This window comes from Takifugu rubripes, chromosome 17 (assembly GCF_901000725.2).
Source record: "Takifugu rubripes chromosome 17, fTakRub1.2, whole genome shotgun sequence".
Lineage (NCBI taxonomy): Eukaryota > Metazoa > Chordata > Actinopteri > Tetraodontiformes > Tetraodontidae > Takifugu > Takifugu rubripes.
In genome coordinates this window covers 3,138,657-3,159,607 of record NC_042301.1, presented here as the reverse complement: position 1 = coordinate 3,159,607, position 20,951 = coordinate 3,138,657, and the positions used below count along the sequence as shown (strand labels likewise).

The following is a 20,951-nucleotide window of genomic DNA, read 5'->3' as shown; positions in this document are numbered from 1 at the left end:
CGGTCTTGACATCTCTCGGTCTAACAAAGACTCAGTGGCCGACTTTCCCAGTGCTGCAGCCCGCTCCCCAGTGGTGGACCAGCAGCCCCCTGACTCTCCGCTGACCTTGTGGTAACTTCCCAGGACTGCTCGAGACCCATTTACCAACCCTTTGGGGACTGCCCCATGTTGTTGGAGTGAGACAGAATGCCAAACACACCTGAAAACTAGCATGCGTGCGCACGCAAATGCCTGCGGAGTATAATTGCCCCTGAAGGCAACCGCAACACGGCGGGACAATCGAGGACATTAAGTCAGGTTTTCCATTGCAGAGCTTGTTGTTTTTCTTCTGCTCTGATCATACGCACAGCTTGAGTCCTGCGGCGTGGAATTACTCCCGGCTAATGGCACTACCCACCTTTTGTTGCAGGAAATTGGGGAGCCACGCTGTAACTGCTAAAAGTGTGATTAAAAAACCCCCAAACTGCATCATGATGTTGTGTCATTTCAGCAGAAAGAAGGAGGTGTGGAAGCAGGATAAACTGACCAATTGCGGGACGTGTAAACATGTTGCGGCGCTCTAACTGGGTCTATTGGAGCTGTATGGAAAAATAAGCCCCTAAAAATAACTCTGCCAAATCCAAAGCTGCTATTTAAACCTAATTAAAGATTATGGAATTGACTCTGTAATTTCCTCATTTCTAGGGGCCTGTAAGTGTCCCTTCGACTCAATTTAATTGGACACAAATGCAGTTAATCATCAAAAGGCTGTAGGTGAGAATCGCTGGCAGAGTGTTGCGTATAAAACTAATCATGATTATTAAATAACCGAGGCCAAAGAGAGACAAAACAAGACTTTACTAATTATTAGCAGCTTTTAGTCACAGCTGACCCTTAAAAAACGTTTGTTATAAATAAAGAAGAATAGCATTAGGAAAGTGGCTTGTTTGGCGGCTTTATCCTCCAACAGTCCACTCACGTGCTCGAGGAGCCTGTTAGAAGTCATCATCGATAATAAACACCGCGTCCACGCGATAAACTGTAGTGACAGAAGAGCCTCGCTGAGAACTCTGCACAAAACTGTCTTTGTCCCTCATCTCGATGGAAGCCTGAGTAACTAAACACGTTTTTCCCCTCTCCTCTTCATCCCCTCTTCTGTCTGTGAATTTGTGGCCGTGTGCAATCCTTTAACGAGCTCCATCTTTGACCCGGGTTGTATGTTTCCAGACATGTCATGTCTTGTAAGTCAAAGAAAGACTTTAATGTCCACATGATTTAACATTAAAGGAAGGGTTTCCAAAAGCAGGGCTCGGTGCCAGGGAGGTAATGATATCCCCATAAATAAGAAACTGTAAATGCTAAATATTTCCTGTACATCTTGTATAAAGAGGACGAGCGGAGATGTGCAGAAGGCCTGTGCACGTTTCACTAAAATGCAGATTCATGTAATTCTTTACAGGCACGGCGCTCCGTGGCTGCGCACAGCTTCACTGTTTACATCACACGCAATCAGGGGTTATCTTTTCCCCCCATCGAGCTCGCTTCCCCCGCCCCCTGTAAATTTGTTATGCATGTTTTCGCTCAAAAGGCATTATCTCTTTATTCTTAACTTCAGGTCATGTGGATGAAGTGAAAGGGAAAAGGAGAAATAAAAGAAAACAGAGGAGGATTTTTGGCTTTTGGCTGCAATTAGCATGCCTGCCACGCCATTGTTTGAGGTTTTTGCAGACCTGTAATCAAATTTGGGAAGGTTTCTTCATGGTGTACTCCCCAGGAAAGCAAAAAGGATGACAAAGTACTCACACACACACGCGCATTCAACAAACTGAACTAAAATATGCCTTGAATACAGCAATTTCCATGCACTATGAAAACATTCCTATTACAAATCCAGTTGTTATGTCCTTAAGTCTGTTTGATTTGTCATATTGCTGCAGGCCTTTGTCTTTTTCAGGAAGCTCTGCTTCAATTTAGTGTGATGGAACACATGTGTCCCCTATCAGGGGCCAGAATCTTCTACTGTTGGCTTTTTAAATGACACCGGCTCCACGGGATAATTGGGCTTTAAAGTTAGATTCTCCCGGGGTGCCGCTCCTCCTAGATGTCATGTGGATCAGCTGATGCCTGCCATGTCTACACATCAGCTATAAGTGATCATAAGTGGTTATGCATGTTGTAATCGCCGTGAGGATGATCGCAATTCCAGGGACTTGATATGTTGTGGGTTTTTCTTTTCACTGGCCCCTTCACACACACACACACACACACACCCACACACACACCCACACACACACGCACACACATTGATTTCGACGCTTCACAAAAGCAACAATTGTAACAAATAAAAAAATTAAAAATGCATGTTCAGACAGTGAGGTGGTGCTGGGGTGGGGGGGGTGGGTGGGGGGGTGATGCCTCAGGACAGAAGATAAATGTCTCTTCCTTGTTGCCAGAGGTAGATTTCTCTCTTGGAGGCTACGGTGATAAAAGCAGGCTGAAAAAACCGAGGAAGTGATTCCCTGCAATCATTCCCTGTTTGTCTACACGGACCCCCCCCCCCCCCTTTAATCACAATGCTCCTCCTTAGAACAGACAAACTCTGTTCAACCTTAAATTGTGTTTATTTTGTTGTTTCATACGCCGCATTTATCTTTTTGCTTATACTTTCCAGTGACTGAACAGCACACATGGATGAAGTCAATCACCGCAGCGTTCCAAGTATCCCGTCGGCCAGCCGCTCATGCCTGAACTTCTTCTTTCCTAAGTCATTTCAACTCACGACAGAGATCCTCCTAAAAGTCTCTCGTAATAGCAACGAGCGTTGCGTGCGTTTCGAGGAGTCGGATGGATGGAAAGTGCGTGTCGCACGAAGACAGGCGGGGATACACGGGGAAACGCCACTAGGCCGGTAACCAGACTGGCTTGTAAAACAATATATAATAAATGGCCAATTTGGAACACGTGTTATTGGCTATTTTATGGCAGGTCCCGTCTTTCCACTTGACTAAAATGTTCAGCAACATTAAAAGAGGAAAAAGTGGCAAGAATAAAGGCAGGCGGCGTTAACTGTTGCTGTAGACACCTCGGAATATATGAAAATAAAGCTCAGGGCCTCGAGGCTGGAGGGCAGAAGATGACAGAAGAAGAATCACAGTAACATTATGACTGATCGTAGTTGGAGAACTGAGCTTGAGAAGCAGAAAACTAAACGTTGGCCTGATGTTCAACCCCCCCCCCCAGGTGTAGCATGAGCGATAACACCCACACTGATTGTTAGCAATAGCCTGTAGCAGCCAGCACACACCGTTCATTTCCACGTAAAAACGTTTGACCTGCCGATTGAGTTCAATCAGTTGGTGTTTTTGCCTTTCGTGTCTTTCATTTAACACTAAAATGTTACTTGGTGAGATTGGTTTGGACGGCAAACACGCCAGGAGAACGACCTGGGATTCCGCCCGGAGCCCATCAGTAGCTCAGCGCATGTTGTTAACGTGACGTGATGAAACGGCGCGGCTGAAAGGGCCGCTCGCTCCTCGCAGTCCCACACCAACGTACCAATTGGAAAAAAATTATGCCATAAAATGTCTGAGTGACTGTGACAAGCCCTAAACTAAACCAGCTGCCAGTTAACTTAATGACTGAATCTATCACATTCAATTAAAGGGAGCGGACGGCCTGTCGATCCAGCCCTCGGCACGCTCGCTCAGCGAAAACGCAGACGGAGAACCATCGCTTCAGGAGACACGTCGCTGTCTTTGTGATCCTTATCTGGGGGACCTCTGTGTCGTATTTGAGGCAGTGGGCTTTGACAGGTCCCACGGATAAACCGCTGTATGAAAGGGCCGGCCTCCACCTCTGGAATCCGTCATCGGCGTTCTGTCTCGTGCAACTGGCAAATGATTCCAACCAGCGTTCGGGAGAGTTTTAGAGAGGTATTCCCCGGAGAGGACGGGAAAAATGTGGAAAAAAAAAAGGAACCACAGCACGGAGGAGAGAATAAATGAATGGAAGGGAGAGGTGGGATTAATAAAGCAAATTAAAGAAAGAATGAGCGCCGCCGTCTCCGGACTTTGGCAGAGGGCCTACTGTAATCCCCAGAGGAGCAGCTATCTGGCAGGAGTTAGCTATACGGTCAGTGTCTTTAACCCCAGATGATAACATTTAGCCCGGTCATAAACCATAGGCCCCTTTAACTGATCCATTAGTGTCCGATCCCTGAGAGTGGACCTGCTGGTGTCTACTGAAACTTACCAGGAAGCCTTGAAGGAAAGCAGCAGAGCAGACATGCACCAAGATCAAAGGTAACCCCCCCCCCTCCCGGTTTTCTGTCTCTATCTCCCTTTCTCCCGCTCTGTACTTTGGAATTCACATCCATTCTAAATTTACTTATGCATCTCCGTTGTTGCCCCCCCCCACCACCACCACCCCCGCTCAAACTATGTCAGTGGGTTCCTCCTGAAAAGTTCAAACTTTCAACTTCTGCAGCTAAAAAGCTGCAACGTCTCAAGCGTGAAGAGCGCGTTTGAAATAAAGACATTGATGTCGTCGACCGTACGGGTGAAAAGGGAGCGCGTGGGACTCTTTCCTGTGTTTGAAGGAGGTGATTTAAGGAGGGGGGCCATTAAAAGGTGCAAATCCTGCATTTCGTCCAGCATATAAATCAGATTATTAAGTATATGTGTGTAACGACGTTGGAGCATCGGTGGACGATATGAACTTTGGTGACACATTAACAGTGGTTCCGTAAAAAGAATAAAAATAGGGAATAAGAATAAAGAGAGGTGAATATATTCCACAGGTAAAAGCTCCCCCAACGGTCAACGGTGATGCCCCACGTGGGGGCATTTTACTGTCGTTTTCGCAGGTATCGGCAACGGGTTTGTGCTACGACACCTTCGTCGACACAAATGTATTCTCTCTCATTCTCACTGGCTCTTTCTCTCCCCCTCCCTCCCTACAGGAGGGGTGGGGGGGGGGGGCTCCTCCCCTGGTGTTTTCAATTGAGCGCCACCGTCGACCGCTTCGCAATGCAACGTTATCAATTAGTCAGCGACTCCAGCCAGTTTATTCAGGGGAGCTGGAAGTGGCTTTTGCTGATTTACAGACTGCTGGGGAGATGTGAGAGCGATACGGGCAGACGTGGGCAGATACGGGGGTGGGGGGGGGCTTTAGGTCTGTGGGAATGCTGCCTTTGCACCACTCACCTACAGGATTCGGCGCTGCGGTTTCAAGTCCCTGCAGTCATGCGGTGAAACCTCCACGAGATGAAAAGAGAGAAATGCAAAAGAAAGAGATGTCGGAGAACTTCTGGGGGGGGGGGGTAAACCCCTCTTCTCAGATGTATTGGATTTCAACCACCGCCTGTTTTTGCACAAAAGCCACATTTGTGTGATACACCATTTTTAAAAAAAGACGAATGATCTACTGATTCTGATGGATGGAAACATCAGACAGTTGTTTTTTTTCCCAACTACGGTGGCCTGTTTGATGTTCCAAAGATAACTGAAGGTCGGGAGATGTGACAGAAGTCGTCGCCTGAGTCGATGCGACTAATTCCTCCGTATCCTCGAGACGGAGGCCTTCAGAATTCCGGCTGTAGATTCGGTCAGACATTTTCGCCAAATGCCGTTCGAAGCCGCTCAAAAGGATTGTGGTGAGCTTGCACAGTTGCCTTCTGGGTAACGGAGTCCCCCAATATGTTCCCCATCTGCCTCACAAAGGGAAAAAAATACATCTTTTCTATAAACACCAAATTACCAGAATGTTGGGGGTTATTTTGGGAGGAAAACTGCTAAAAACAAACTGGATTTCGTCCCGTTGAGCGGCAGATTAACGTTTGTCGATGTTAATGTCGCGAATGACGTAACGATCGAGACTCTTTTCGACCGGATTCACCAAAATACCTTTCATGTGAACACGTCGTGGTTGGAGGAGCAGAATAATGTGAGGGACAGAAGAGGGACGGACCAGTTACGGGAGAACTAGGCCAGGACCTGTTGCCCGTCACCGATCCGCACTGTCCCTCAGTGTCTTCTCCTTAATCACCCATCATTCCTCTCACGACAAGGCCCCTCACAAATTACAGCGTATTGTCCCCGGCCGATCGTCCTGTCATCGCACGGCTCCTCGTTTCAGAGCGGAGCTTATTGTAGACACAGAGCAGAGCCCGAGGACCCCCGGACCCACACACACACATTTACGGTCACCCAAGACCTTTATTGTGGATCTGCACACAAACACACAGGTTAATCTGAATGGACGGCATTAGTGTGTGTCCACATCAGTTCACACACACACACACACACACACACACACTGGGGACAGGTCCATTAGCTCTGGTGCCAACAGACTCTGTGACCCAGACAGTGTTCTGCCACATCAGCCTGTACACACACACACACACACACACACACACACACACACAAGTGCAGAAAGACTGTCACTGTGAAGACATCTCCTCTGCCAATCACCTGACTTATATGTCACCCCCCCCCCCCCCCCCCCCCACAGAGGGGCGGACAATAACCTGTTTGTGCTATCAGCCGTGTGTGTGTGTGTGTGTGTTAGTTATGATGAAATATTGCTATTTTAGACACAAATACGGAGTTTTATGGAGGAAGAATGAGAAGGACGACGTGTGGATACAAGAATGCTGGAAAACAGTGGCTGGTGCCGGTCCAAAACAGGTCTAAACCAAGAACAGGACCATTAAGACTTGGCAAGGAATAGTTTATTTACTGAGAGCAACACATTTAAAATAGAACACCGTCACGAATGGGTCACCAGGCGGGACCTTGTACAGCAGCAAAGAATCAGCTAATCAGCAAACAGGCAGAACTTAAACCCAAAATATACTTATTTACTCAAAGGAGACGTTTTCTGGAGACCACAGCAGATGAAAACGGTCGCCTGAGCGCGTAACCGTGCCAACAGTCCCTTTATAGTCGGATTTGCAGCTTCTTCTTTATTTTCCGACATTAGATTATCCCGACATCCATCCAGCAGCCTGTTGTTTCCAATTTGACGAGTAAACACACCAGCCAATCAACGGGCACTGGGAACGCGTCCTTCTTGGCAGACGTCGTAGAAGAAAAATCAAGTCTGGTTTGTTTGAGCTTCTTCTAATCCGGGGCTCTTTTTAAACGTGGGCTTTTGTTTCACGCGGTTCTTGGGGCAGGAGAACCGTCGGCTCCCTCCGAGCCTCCATGTTGCATCAGCCCGGCGTTAAAAATCCTATTGAAAAACAAACACACAGTAAAGTTTAATTGAATAGGCCTTTCGCCTCGGGACGGAGGACTCACCGTTTTACTGGTTCTCTCTCTCTTATTACCCAAAACGCAGGCAACAAGCTAATTAATAATCACTAGCATATGCCGAGTGAAGCGTGGAAAGCTTTTACTGTGGCGTTAGGTGTAAATGAGAGGAAAAGTGCAGCGCCGGCTCTTTTATTCACACTTCTGTTGCCTTTGTCCACAACAGTTAATGCAATAATAAAAAAAAAAAAGTTTTATTCTTGAAAATGGGGATTCTTCTCATACATTTGTTAAAAAAAAGGCCATGTGTATAAAGAATTCCGCTTCCCCCTGCTCCAAAACAAATACCTCTTAAATAGAAGCGATTGGCCCCCTCTTCCTCACCAACCGCCGACTGGAACGCATGAAAGTGTCGGTAATTGTAAGAGTCGCCTGCGTTTATGTGCAGCGGGGAAGCCGGCGTGACGCTGCTGTAAAACACAAAAATGGAAGGCTCTCATTGAACACAATGACTTCCTTCCTCTCTCACCGCTCGCGTCGCCCGTGCTGGGAAAATAGGAAAGAGGGAATGTCCATTTGGCACTGATTAGGGAAGAGGCAAATTTGAAGGGAGGGGGCTTGGAGACCGCAAGGGGTTACACACATGTATCTGCAGCCACGACACCGAGGGCCCCCTCTAATTTAGATGTCTAAGAATTTGCTGCCTGTGCTGCCTCATGCCAGAAAGTCTCAACCTCACTGTAAATAAATGGCACGGGGCACTGTGGAGTCACCCCCCATTTGTAAATCATTAAAATATTTTCTCCGTGACATATTAATTAGCGCGCGGCGTTCGTGTCTTCCCGCCTGTGCAGAGGGCCCAAGAGTGTGTCTGTGAGCGCTCACGGGGTCTGATTCATGCTGCATTAAGTACCAAGTAAAAGCGATAAGATAGCTATGCCTTGACTCATCGTTTTAATACCGATGGTGCGTGTTGGAGCTTCGAAGGAGGCGGCCGTACAGAGTTTATAGTGTTTGATTTAATTAAGAAGAGAATGCTAATGAGGAGCAGCGCCTGCATCCCGGTACGTTTATCTTTAAGTCGAGGTGTTCTGCATCTGAGCAGGAGTTAGCTGAAAAGCTACAAGGAGAGCTAATTGAGAAAAGAGTGCAAATTCAGACATTTCCTATAATCTTGGAAGGACAGGTGGCTCCCTTTAAAACAAAAAAGACAAGGCAGCTTCTGTCTTAGCTTAAGGCTCAAGGTCATATGTTGAGGCAGCTCAAGGTCATACGTCGAGGCAGTTGTTTTTCTGCCTCTTCGCAGAAAGGACACTCGTGAGCGATCGGAAGAACAAAAGCCGATCTGTTTCAAAGTGATTGAAAAAGAATTAGTCAATCTCTCCATCTTTCTGTCAGCGATACAAACACAGCCTTGATTTCGCTCGGCCTGTCTTTTCACGTGGATTATCGTCATATCTCCCGGCCCGCTGGGAGAATTATGGCTTTAATCGCTTACACTCCAAACCCCCGTAGCATCAGTAAAATGTTTACAGCGAGAACGCACAGAGGTCCTTTGGTGAAGCCTTTGACTCAATACAGCACGTATAAATATATCCATTTCATTACGGAGGCCAGTCAAATAGTTGTCTCAGCGGTTTTTCCTCTGTATGATGCAAATTGCTGCAAGCTGTTGTACTTGGAAAATGTTTTCTTATAAGAGTTTTTCTGCCTTCGCATAAATCACGGCTAAATGTTGCATTCGGATGACAACAGACAGGCTATTTAGTCTTGGCCCCCGTCGTCACCCCGCGGCAGGAGGCGGGCCTTCAAAGGCTGCCGTCATTAGCTGTTGTCAGTCGTTCGCCCGGCGTTCCCAAATGTATGGAATTTTGATTTTATGCAGCCGCGTGAGGAGATGTGCCACCACGAGGCAGCGGACCCAAGTCGTTATGTCCGGTTTTTGGTTTCTGAAGAGACTCAAATGCTCCTGGGGCTCTCGTGCTCTCCCCAGTGACATGAATCACGCTTTAAATCCACGCCGAGGTTCTCGCTCCTTTAATAAAGACGCAGCTCTCGTGTCATTTATCATCTAATAGGAAGGTCCAGATGGCCCTGTTGCGTAATCAGGGATTATCCAGCAGCGGGAAACGCTGCTGCGTAGCTTCACACCCTTTCCAAAACCAGTGTTCTCGGTATGATATCGACAGGGCGGAGCTCACGAACGCACGCTCACCACTTCTGAGGCTGGCGGTGGGAACGCTGCCCGAGCAGTTCACGGCGGTCGTGTCGTCCGTGCTCCCGTCAACTCCGTGGTTTCACTGTAAACCTGCGAAAACAAAAGACAACACTGGAAAAAAAAAAACTTTTTAAATGACAAAGTGGAGGAGCTTTTGAACTACTGCAGTCAGCCACTAGATGGCGCTCAGCACTGCTGTCAGTCTTTACAGGACACCTTGATATTTACACTCCCCCCTCCCCCCCAAACCTCTTCATCTCTACAGATTTTGGCAGATTACTGTAAATTTCCCATCAGCGAGGTCGAAAACGCTGACGTCCATTTCTGTAATTACCCAGAATGCCGCACTCTGAGCAGAAATCCAATTCGCCTTCTTGGCGCACTGTCCACCAGAATCCTGCCCCAAACATTTGTTTGTGATTAAGCGCTACAGGAGGCTGTGGCTCCGATAAACACTCCGCCGGTGCATTTTACAGCGTTCCTGATCAAACGTGACGCGGTCGTCCTCTCCTCAAACTATTTATTCTGCCGGCTGGATTTGAGTCTAAAAGTAACAAAAACTTTAAATAATGGAAATAGCCGCGTCTTCATCCCTTCCCGCGGGGTCAGGATAATCTAGCGAAGAAGAAGAAGAGATACGAGCAAAAATAAAGCAGCAAACATGCAGTCAGAGATGCATAAACAGAGCTGGAAGGAGCTGTGAAACACTAAACAGTGAGTTGAAGCAGATAACCAAGAGAACACCACATTTAAACCAGTACAACGTGTTCTAGCCTTGCTAGCAGGCAGCTTTTGCTTAATCAGGTAAGTCACTGTGTAAAGAAGAAGAAGAGGGATACTTCATTAATCCCGCAGAGGGGAAATTACTCTTAACGCTATGATATAATCCTGGAAATCCCACATGTACACAAAAACCGGTAGTTGCACACATTCACACACATGCCTAATAATACACAAATGTGGTGGGAAGTGCTTTACTTTTGGTTGGTGGAGCCTCTTTAACATCTTCGTGGTTTAATTAACAGCGATTAGCATCAACGGGACGTTCGCAGACGCTCATCTTCATAAAACCCGTGATTATCGCAGGACAAAAAACAGTCGCACATCTGGTTGCGTTTAAAGACCTTGTCGGCTAACAAATTAAAGGCTTTATTTTGAAATAAAAAAAAATCCCACTTTGGTTTGTTTGACACGTTCAGAGCACATTTTTCTCATTGTGGCCAATTCAGAAACGAGCATCTCGAGCGCCTCTGAAGCTCGCTCAAACCCACTCGCCGTGAAGCTCTTAAGTTCGATAATTTGCAAACCAAAACACACGTTAAACCTAATTTAGAGGCTCCGAACTTGAAGCTCAGAGATGGACGTGCTGTGGCCTAAAAGGGCTTTTCTGCATCCCTGCTGGAGAAGATGGCAATAACCTGTGTGTGTGTGTGTGTGTGTGTGTGTGTGTGTGTGTGTGTGTGTGTGTGTGTGTGTGTGTGAAATCTACTTCCATTGTGCCGTTTGCTTCATTAGGATTTTAGGTTGGACTTGGATGTGGCAAAAATGATCCAATCATCAATAATCATGGTATTTCTGATCTGTAATAGAACAAAGCCAGCGAAAGCCCAGCAAAGCGAAGCGGGTAGGTTTTCCTGCCTTGAGGCACGTCTGGGCTGCAGATTCAGACCTTCCACCTCATCCCCCAGAAGGTTTGTTGTTGTGTGAAAGCAACATCAAAGCATGATAACAGACTAATGACCGATTTCATGGACGTTGAGTCATTCCAGAAAGGTCGTTAGGAAGCTAAACCTCATAAAGAGGAAAGATAAACATTAACACGTCTCTGTACCTGCATTTGTTGTGGCTCTCGGAGCGTTTAAGAAAGCGAGTGTTTGTCAAAACTGTAGCTAAAGGGGACGACGTTCCGGATGCTACCAGAGATGACCCCTAGGTGGCAGTACACCTCAGGAAACCTCCAGGACTAAGAACATCGCTTCAGCTACTAAACCCCTTCAATTATCCTTCCCTTGATTTGCTCTGCAGGAAGACGAAGGTGGGTGACAACGCGCCCGTACACTCGCCGAGCCGGGGTTTTTTTTGCCGCCGTTGCCCTTTAAACAGCAGCGTGATGGGCTCCGTGAGGCGCGCCGGGCGTGTATAGTGTTACTCTCATCAAAAAGGGGCTGAAAGGGGGTGAATGGAGGATGATGTGTGTAGTGCCTCTGCTTAGTGGAGGCATTTCCAGCTGGCGCCAGCGCAGAGGAAACCCACTGAGACACACAACAACACACACAGACACAGAGGTCAGCCTGGATTCACCCTCCTCCTCCTCCTCCTCCTCCCCTGCCCAGAGCCCCTCACCCCCACTGCTCTCCCTTCCCAGACCCAGACGCCTGTCATCTGCTCCTTCGCTCATCTGGCTTCCTGTCCATTTCTATACCGTTGCGAACTCTCACTGTCGACTTTTAAATATTGCTCGTCGACGGTCGGAGACAACTTCAGCGCTTTTCCCCTTTTCCCGATGTTCTGGGAGCCACTGAGAAAAGCAGGTCTGAAATATACTGGGGAGCTTTGAAGGCCATTAAATACATTTGATCTGTGGGATGATGAATAAGGAAAGAAAGTAAATGAACCCTTGTGGACCTATTTTGATTTTATATTGCGATTGAATGGAATAAGCAAAAAGGAGAACATCTATCTTTATCGTGGGACATTCCTGGACCGGTTTGTTTATTTTGGCTCCAGTGGCCGAACAAGTGAAGGAAAACACAGGGAGGACCAGAGATGACTGGTGACAGCTGCTACGGCGACCGTTTAAAAGGCCCCAGCTCGTGAGACGTGCTGGACGACCAACACGTGCTCCTCTGAGCTCACGCCACTTCCTGTGGCAACATTTTCAGCCCCACGTGAAGCGCGGGATCCCTAAACGTCCCTAAATATTTTTTATCACGTTATTCAGCTCGCAAAGCCGAGCGCGTCACCTAGCAACAATGATGAGAAAAGCCCCCTCGGGGTAAAACGAGGTGTAATTTAATAAGATAAACATTCACATTTCTGTGAAATACACATTTTTAATCAAACACACACGCTGGATAATTTATAATATTTATACACAATGAGGTGCAAAATAACCTGTGTGTTTGTGTGTCCTCACATTCGTTACATATTGAGGACTAAAATTATCATTCTACCAGCTAAGTGAGGCCATTTTGCTGGGTCCCACAACCTCAGAGGTCTGTTTGAGGGTTAAGACATGGTTTTAAGTTTAGTATTGGTTTAGGGTTGAGTTAGGATGGTTTTGGTTTAAGCAACTGGATGATGTATTGTCTTTAAAAGTCCACACAAATGTAGAGATGTGAGAAGGTGTGTGTGTGTGTGTAAGATAATTTTTTATTGAGCCCACTTATCCTCACTCATGTTTTTGTCTCATCTTTAACTCATTTTTCTTTGATTAAAAAGTATGACATCGTCGGCGGATGTTGGTAGTCATGTTGCATTCAGGGCTTAAACGTCATTTTGAGTTTATGTCCGCTGGCACTTGAGACGCTCTTCGTGTCCGCATGACTTTTGAACCAAATCTGAAATTAATTTAGTTTTGTTTGAAATTTAAAGACATCTCAGGATGGTGTCCTGTAAACTTTATCGCTCAAGCTGTTGGAACTCTTGTATCATTTCTGATTCAGACTGAATTAACAAAAAAGAGAAAGTTAGATGTGTTTGTGAGCGTAAATTTACTGGGTTTGTTGCATTTATGTGCCTGTAAATGAAGCAGCTGCTGCTACACACTTAAATCTACTGTGCACGTTGAAACCAGTTGTGCCTCTAATGTGGGTGTGTTTTTTTTTTACATCTGTGTGTGTGTGTGTGTGTGTGTGTGTGTGTGTCTTTTCAGGTGTTGTGTCTCCATGTACACAAGAGATGACTGAAATTCAAAAAATGAATTAAAATATGGATTTTTCTTATTCTCTTCCTTTAAAATGAAATATGGAGTAAATAGAACTTGAAGTTCACTGAACTAAAATAGGGATAAATACTGATAAATCATAACTAGTAATTAAATATAGAAATAGAATTGATTACAGCAGTTAAGCACAAATTGACGGTTCAACAAGTAACTTTATTTTTGTCTGTAAGCAAAATTCATGAAACTGGAGACTCAAATACGTCTTTTTGAGCTTTTAAAAATGGTTCTATTGAAACCAGGTTTTGGCAACATAAAAACGTGCTTTAAAAAAAATTTTGGACAGAAATGATCGGAATTAAAAACAAAAAGATCCAAATCCAATTCTGATTCCAGCAGTTCAAAGACAGCATTGGGTGCACACACACACACACACACACACACACACACACACACACTGAAGCCTTGAATCACAGTTTAATCACGCTGAGCTCTAATTAAAGGAAGCGCCGACTCACTGGGCAGCTGTCCTCATCTTTGCCTGACCAGAAATAGGACTCCGGTCACTTTTTCTTCCGGGACAGTTTCTGAACGGCTGAATTGTATTTCAAACATTTCAAACAGACCCTGAACAAGGAAGTCATGTAATAAAGAGAACATAAACACACACGACTGCAGGAGAGAGCCAGGAAATGTCCCAAAAAGTGCTCGACGAAACCCAGTGATGAGGAGGAGGAGAAGGAGGATGGGGACATCTTATTACCACAGACAGGAAATCAGAAAGTGAAAGGTGCTAAATGCTAACAGGCGTTAGCTTCTGTCGGGTATTTATAGTCGTGGGCTCGGGACTTGGGACGCAGCAAAACCAGTGTTGAATTCACACCAAAGGTGTTAAATCCAACACTAGAAGAGTGTCTATGTGTCCACAATATTAAGTGTAAAATTAACACTTTGGAAAGGGTTCATTTTTCAACACTTAGTTATATTACAACATAAAAAAATGACTTTAAAATTACACTATGAGTGACCCTAATGAGTGCATAAACAGGGTGTAGAATGCTGTGACCAGCCAATGCCCCCTCCCATTAATGTACCGCCTTCAGTTGCCAAACACACAAGATAACGCAACAATACACTAGATTTTTTAATTGCAGCGTACATTAAAACGCCACATCAACAATTAACAACTGAGCTCGGCGTGAAATAATCATTCAAAATCAAAGTTTGGGACAATGAGTAAGCAGAAATCATTGTGTGGACGTCTGTTCTCGCCGACACGAACGGCATTCAAGTGTTCATCAAAATACAACGTAGAGACTTCAGACGTTAAAGGATCGGCCTTGTCATCACTAACAATTAGACAGAGGATCTTTTTGAACAAAGGCATCGCTCTTTTTACCACCTGAACATACAGCCCAACCCGATATTCAGCTAAACCAGTGACCAAGACTTCAGTAATGGAGTTTTAGCCCCAGTTTTTAGCCATAATTAAAGCTCTCGATTCTCTCACAATGAGATTGGGGATATGGACTTTTTGATCAAGCACTGAAACACAAAAATGCTTGAACAGAACCAACGAGGCCATGCAAAGTTGCCACCAGTAACTTAAACTCTACCTTCCGAGGGCACGGCTGAAAAAGGCACCTGCGTTCCTTCAGCCTCCAAAACCTTAATATCATCAGCAAGTGGCTTCAAAACAGGATCAAACCCAAACTTCAAGTCCCCTGAATAGAATAAAGCTACGAGGTGAACGTTCGCTCACAGAATTGAGTTTAAGGTGGGAGATTTCTCAAGATAATAGACCATCAAAACCATCGTAGTACAGCTGGATCTGAAGAGCATGTTCTTGTTAAATTAGGAGGCATAATTTATATCGCTGCAAATCGCACACCAGGAAAATATTCCAAGGGTTCAAATCTTTTCTTCCAAGTGTTTTGTCCTTTTGGGTTCTGTGTTGAGACATGAAAGTGGATTTTCTGGTCGAAACAATCCTCACTTTCCCTGATGACAAACACTCCTTTTGCATTAACCTGGATATCGTGAAGCAGTTCCTCCACTCAACCAACTAAAGACCAGGAACTCCTGAGGCTTGAGCAATAATAGAGCCGCACAGGTCCAGATTTCCTTTATCTCGACGGGACCGTGTGCATCGACAGTCCCAGGAGGCTCCAACGACAACATCGGCTCAAACTCAAAATGGCCGATAGGATGAGAACCAATACCGTCCATGTGTAACCAGAGTATGTGCATTAAAAACATCATCCAGGCTCACCTTGCAGGTGTAACGGGACAGTCCAAGATGTGTTCCTCCTCCAACAGCGCCGTGAAGAATTCTGGCTCCGACATCAGCACGGTGGTCTGGAGGAACGGGAAGAAGTTGCACAAGGAGATGAACCAGTGAAATGTGTCATATTCAAAACTCAATACGCACTGCCACGTGATAACCAGATAAACTGATGACACGTTCCTTTTAAACGGACTCAACTATCCTGGGAATTCCCAGATAACATCACATTTCTAGGTTAAATGACCAAATTACTAATTACACTTTGGGCAGATCTCACAGAACATATAAAAAGGCCCAAAAGACGCATGAACTCTAGTCTCCACTGTCCCTGACCATCGTCAGCATAGCGACGGCTCTCCAGGATTTAATGGGAACAGAAGGTGAAAATTAAGCAAACAGCCACCTGGAAAAGCAGCCTTGGATTCCTTGATCTTCAAGTGTCGCTGGACAGTTTAAGCTCCGTTCCAGGTAACCGGAACCACTCTGGTGATCGTAGAAATGCTCCTGTTTAGGAACAGGCAGCGATACTGTGGAGACACAGGACGTGTGTTCATACCGCTGGTCACCTGATCAGACCGCTGGTCACCTGTTCATACCGCTGGTCACCTGATCAGACCGCTGGTCACCTGATCAGACCGCTGGTCACCTGTTCAGACCGCTGGTCACCTGTTCAGACCGCTGGTCACCTGTTCAGACCGCTGGTCACCTGATCAGACCTCATGATAGATCTGACATCAACTATTTTGAGTACTAGGATCACGGACACATGCTCATGTCACTTACGTAACCTCTGAATCTGGAGGGACCCTCCTGAAACAGGACAGAAGCATCATCGAAGTGCCACTTAATCCAAAAGTATTTGGAAATTGGCATAATTGACAACGGAAATGACAACAATAAGTACAAACTTATGCATAATAACTTACCCATGTGACTCCATCGTGCCTCAAACGTTCAAATATGCCTGAATCCTGCAGAACTCCTCAGGATCAGGGAAGGAGAAGCTGGCAGGAACATCTTCAACACCACTGGAATAAAGAGGAGAATCTGAGGGTTCTTAAATGCAACACGAGGCAGTGAAGATCATAAACGCCAGAATTAACGTGACTAATTAGCTGCTCATAGAAATAATGATCGCACCCGTCTGTCAGTGGTCCCCGGAACCATCTGCTCACCTTTACATCCCACAGGAACCAATGACGTCGTTTAACGTCTGATGAAAATGTTATTCGATTATTTATTTATTTTTTGATTTAAAAAAAAAAAAAAGTGAATTCTTGATGTCAGACTGCGCGAAGCGGCTGGACAGGAGGTAATTATTCTTCCAGGATCAAACACCGACAAAGTTCCACGCGCAGCAGATTAATTAATGTTGAAATAATTAACTGAATAATGAAAACGAAGTTCTGAAGCTTTTTTGTGCTGCGTTCAAACAGGCAGCTTGTGTCGGCAGGTTTTTAGGGGTCGTTTAAAAAAAAAAAAAAAAACCTGCAACGTGTTCTTCAACGTGCACTTGCCGTGCGTGCGCACACCTGCTGCTGTGGCGCTTCATATTTGAGCTGAATTCCTAAATAACTGAAGCAGATTCGACGGTCCAGTAAAGAAAAGACGCGCGGAGAAAGCGCGGACTCACCGTGGCTTCCTGCGCGCCTCCGTGCGCGGGTGGATGGAGACGCGGACGCGACGTGGACGGCAGTGGCGGTTGGTGCGCGACTGACGGGACCTCTGTGCGTGGAGGCGGCCTCTTCCTCCCCCTCTTCCTCCTCTCGCCTCCCGACGAAGGCAACCAACTGCCCAGCGTGCACGCGCGTCTTCTCACGCGTTCCAGGGCAACCAGAACCTTAATTTCTCCATTTATTTCAGCCTTCATACGATCAGTGTTTCTAACATTTCCTGCAGTATTTAATATTGAAATAACTTACTCATCTCAACACAAGTACAAATATATATACGCACATATATACATTTATTAAATTGTCTCAACCTTTAGTTCTCATTACATCCAAATAAACAGCTCTTTAATTGTAGATCACATGCATTCATAAACAAATTTAGATGTAAAGGTATTAAAAGCTTATGTAGTTTCTATAGGATGGATAATGGACCTTTAATAATTGATTAAACATTTAATTTTATCGGCAGTTGATTTGAAGGCATCAGGACTGGTATATTTCCAATGCCTCCCAACTTAAAGGTCAAAGGTCAGCAGGCAGAGATTTTCCTCAGAGATCTGAGCCCGTTTGGAAGTCTGAGGCCTCCCGCTGTGAAAAGGACTCGGTAGCAGTTTAGAGTTTAGTTTAAATCCGCGGAGGCGATTCAGCCCAAGAGGCAGGAGATCATTTTTAGGGTTATTGTGTGAGGGAGGAGAAGGGCTCAGTCCCATTAACATTTTCATGGGAAGCGGCTCCATGCTGCTTTTTTCTTTGGCGCCGTCTGACTGTATGAATTCATTATTGTTTTTAGCGCGCGCTTGTCCAAAAATCTGCCCCACAACAACCCCCCCCACCCCCCCGGCACCCTCCAATTGAGCCTACATTTATTATTTTGACCTTTGCTTTGCAGGTCACTGGCATCAAAGCAGATCCTGCACGGGAGGTGGAGACGGCACATTCTGTTACTTGTGAAGAAAAGCGGCGATGCATTGTAAAAAAAGGCAGAGAAGAAGTCTTTTTACTTTACTCTTATTAGTCTGACATGACTGGAAATCGTCGCACAATAGACAAATTTACAGTATAATCGCAACAGCCTAAAATTGTTGACGTTCTGGATTTAATAAACTCAATTTAAGATGCTGTTAAATATAATTTTATGCTCACTGAAATGAAAATTTGAGGAAGGTTGTTGACATTATTACATGCTTAGGCCCAAATAAATATAAAGAGACAAACACGGCCCCACAATTACATGCATATTAGACAAACACGTCCTTTGTACGGTGCGTGAAGCTGCAGAAATGAAGGTTTGTAAATCTGTGATTACATTTTGAGTTTTGGATCACGTTTTGAAGATTAGAGTCAGTCTTTTTATCTTTTGGATCCGTTTTCAAGAGTTCGTTGTAATGCAATTCAAATTTGGGGGGTGGGGGGTGTTGCAGAGTGCAGAAAACGGGAAAAAGCAACTTAAAATGGGAGGAAAATGTTAAATATATATAGTCGCATGAAGATGAACGCAGACAAACGTTTGAGATAAGTTCTCATTTTAAACTTTAATTAGATTTTTGAGAAAATGGCGTGGAAACGCCAGAAAACCAGTTTGCTTTACCAAGTCTGCCCTCTAGCGGTCAACTGGTCACATGACAGCGCAACTGCCGAATCGATGACGTCACAGGACCGCACAGCCACGGCTGACGAACTCGTCCGTTTCCAACAACGAAATAAATTTCATATGCATTTATTTTTTCGCCATCAGCTGATTTTAGAGTTTCCTTGTCACCTTAACCTTTTAATAATTGGTTAATCTTGATTTTTGGCAGAGTTGAAACAAAAATTAGGTTTGAGCCCAGCAGTAAAAACGATTTTAATGCTTCTTTTAAGATAAGATAAAGATAAAAGCAGATGGAAAGAACTCCAGCATTTTCACAGCTGTGTTTTACCATACAACTAGTTTCACTGCAGACTTTTAAAGCAGCGACAGGAAAACCAGCAGGATCACTAGGAAGAGAGACGGAACCAGGCGCCTGGAGATGAGCTCATCTGAACATCTACCCTTTAACAGCCATCGCTAGTAAATGGTCCTTCAGCCTCATCACTTCGAGGGTGGAAATGTGTTTAGGCCGTCAATAACAGCTTTGTGAAACTACCTGTAGCTGAGGAGGCCTCATCCCAAAGCAGCAGGTCCAGATGGAGTTTCGCTCGACTCCTGAGAGTCGGTGCAATGGGCTTCTGCAGCACATCATGCTGAATCAGAGGGTCTGTGGAAACCATCTTATAGTCTCCCAGTCTGCTAAATGCCACATGTGATGAAGACCATGGAGGGGCTGCTGCTGAACCACCGGAGACCACAGATTTAGAGTCCATTCCAAGAAAGGAAGAAGGTGGCAGACTCTTACGAGCTGGTGATAAACAGGGTGGAAACTGCAGAAATCCTGAGGATATGAGATATGCTGCACTGCCAACACGGAGGCTCCGTGGAAGAAAATGGTCACTTAAGTCAACGACCTGGCAGGTGGCAAAACCAGCAAAGGTGCAAGTGGCAGATCTTGAGGAAGCTACTCATCACCTGAGGACTTGCATCTAAAGACTACTTTTTCCTCACCATCTGAGGCACAGATAAATACACAATGAATTAATTATTTACCGGTACTTCTTGATAAAGATTTTTTTTTAAAAAGTGTGCATAACTCGGGAAAGGGATGTAAAGTCCAAACCTCAAAGCTCAGCAGAATTTCTTCTATTCTCACTCTTCACCTCCATCCCTCACAGGAGGAGCGAGAAAGACAAGAAAGTGGGGAAATGGACCCGGCCGACCAAAGCCTGGGCCGCGACTTCGCCGATGACCAGACATTTACGGATTTCACCCCATTTGAGGAGGAAGCCTATTCCGCAGCGTTTGGATCCTTCTCTGGTTCCACATCTCCAATGTGAAATGTATTTTTTCCTGTTGCGAAGGAAACAAAGAGTAACACTTGATCAGATCAATAAATTATTCAATGTCACTCATTCAACCGATAAAGCAGAACCGTGTCAAATTCATTGTGACTGATATATTTAATGTATTTTAAAATGATTTTGAACATTGTCAGACCAGTAAGGTCCAGTTGTGCACCAGCATTAGCTTCGTCCTGAGCTTGTGTTTTAGGAAATCCCGGTTGGACTGAGGCCCTAATGGACTGGATCCACCGTATTGGACCGAATATAAGACGACCCTGATTATAAGACGACCCCCTCTTTTTCAGTCTTATTTCAATGCAAAAAACACTGTCTTATATTCGGGCCAATACGGTATTAATAATGACATTTAGTTAAAGGTAAATTGAGCAAATTGGCTATTTCAGAAGTGTGTATCAAACTGGTCGCCCTTCACATTATTCAGTACCCAGGAAGTAAGTCTCGGTTTCAAAAAGGTTGGTGACCCCTGCACTCGTCATTTTAAAATTTTTAAATGAACATTCGATCAGTCTGGCCCTCGGCTTGGAGCCACATTTTTATTTGGCCCTCCGTCCATTTGACTTTGACACCCCTGATTTAAATGAATCAATATGTTTCCATCAGTGGTTAAAAATCCAATGAAGGTGATCATCAAAATGCACAAATTCTGTCTTAAATCAGTATCAGCCGTCTTTGTTCATTTAAATATATCGAGCAGTGATCCAGGATTAAACGTTGCTGTTAT

The 20,951-nt window shown here is 45.2% G+C and overlaps 2 long non-coding RNA genes across 4 annotated transcripts; both read right to left on the bottom strand.

The window, feature by feature from the left end:
• Positions 1-6,664: 6,664 nt before the first annotated feature.
• LOC115253176 (uncharacterized) lies at positions 6,665-18,077 on the bottom strand. 3 transcript variants are annotated; one of them, XR_003891451.1, is made up of 8 exons: positions 17,254-18,077; positions 16,547-16,648; positions 16,287-16,430; positions 16,024-16,206; positions 15,606-15,691; positions 9,448-9,540; positions 7,581-7,702; positions 6,665-7,212 (listed from the first exon to the last, which is right to left on the bottom strand). It is a non-coding gene; the product is annotated as an uncharacterized lncRNA (long non-coding RNA). The 3 variants fall into 3 exon arrangements; XR_003891452.1 differs by having other exon boundaries at positions 6,671-7,212; positions 16,024-16,147; positions 16,307-16,430; XR_003891450.1 differs by having other exon boundaries at positions 6,673-7,212; positions 16,024-16,147; positions 16,404-16,430; positions 17,254-18,076.
• Positions 18,078-18,264: 187 nt separating this feature from the next.
• Positions 18,265-20,589, bottom strand: LOC115253177 (uncharacterized). Its single transcript, XR_003891453.1, has 2 exons — positions 19,987-20,589; positions 18,265-19,877 (listed from the first exon to the last, which is right to left on the bottom strand). It is a non-coding gene; the product is annotated as an uncharacterized lncRNA (long non-coding RNA).
• Between the last annotated feature and the right edge of the window lie 362 nt (positions 20,590-20,951).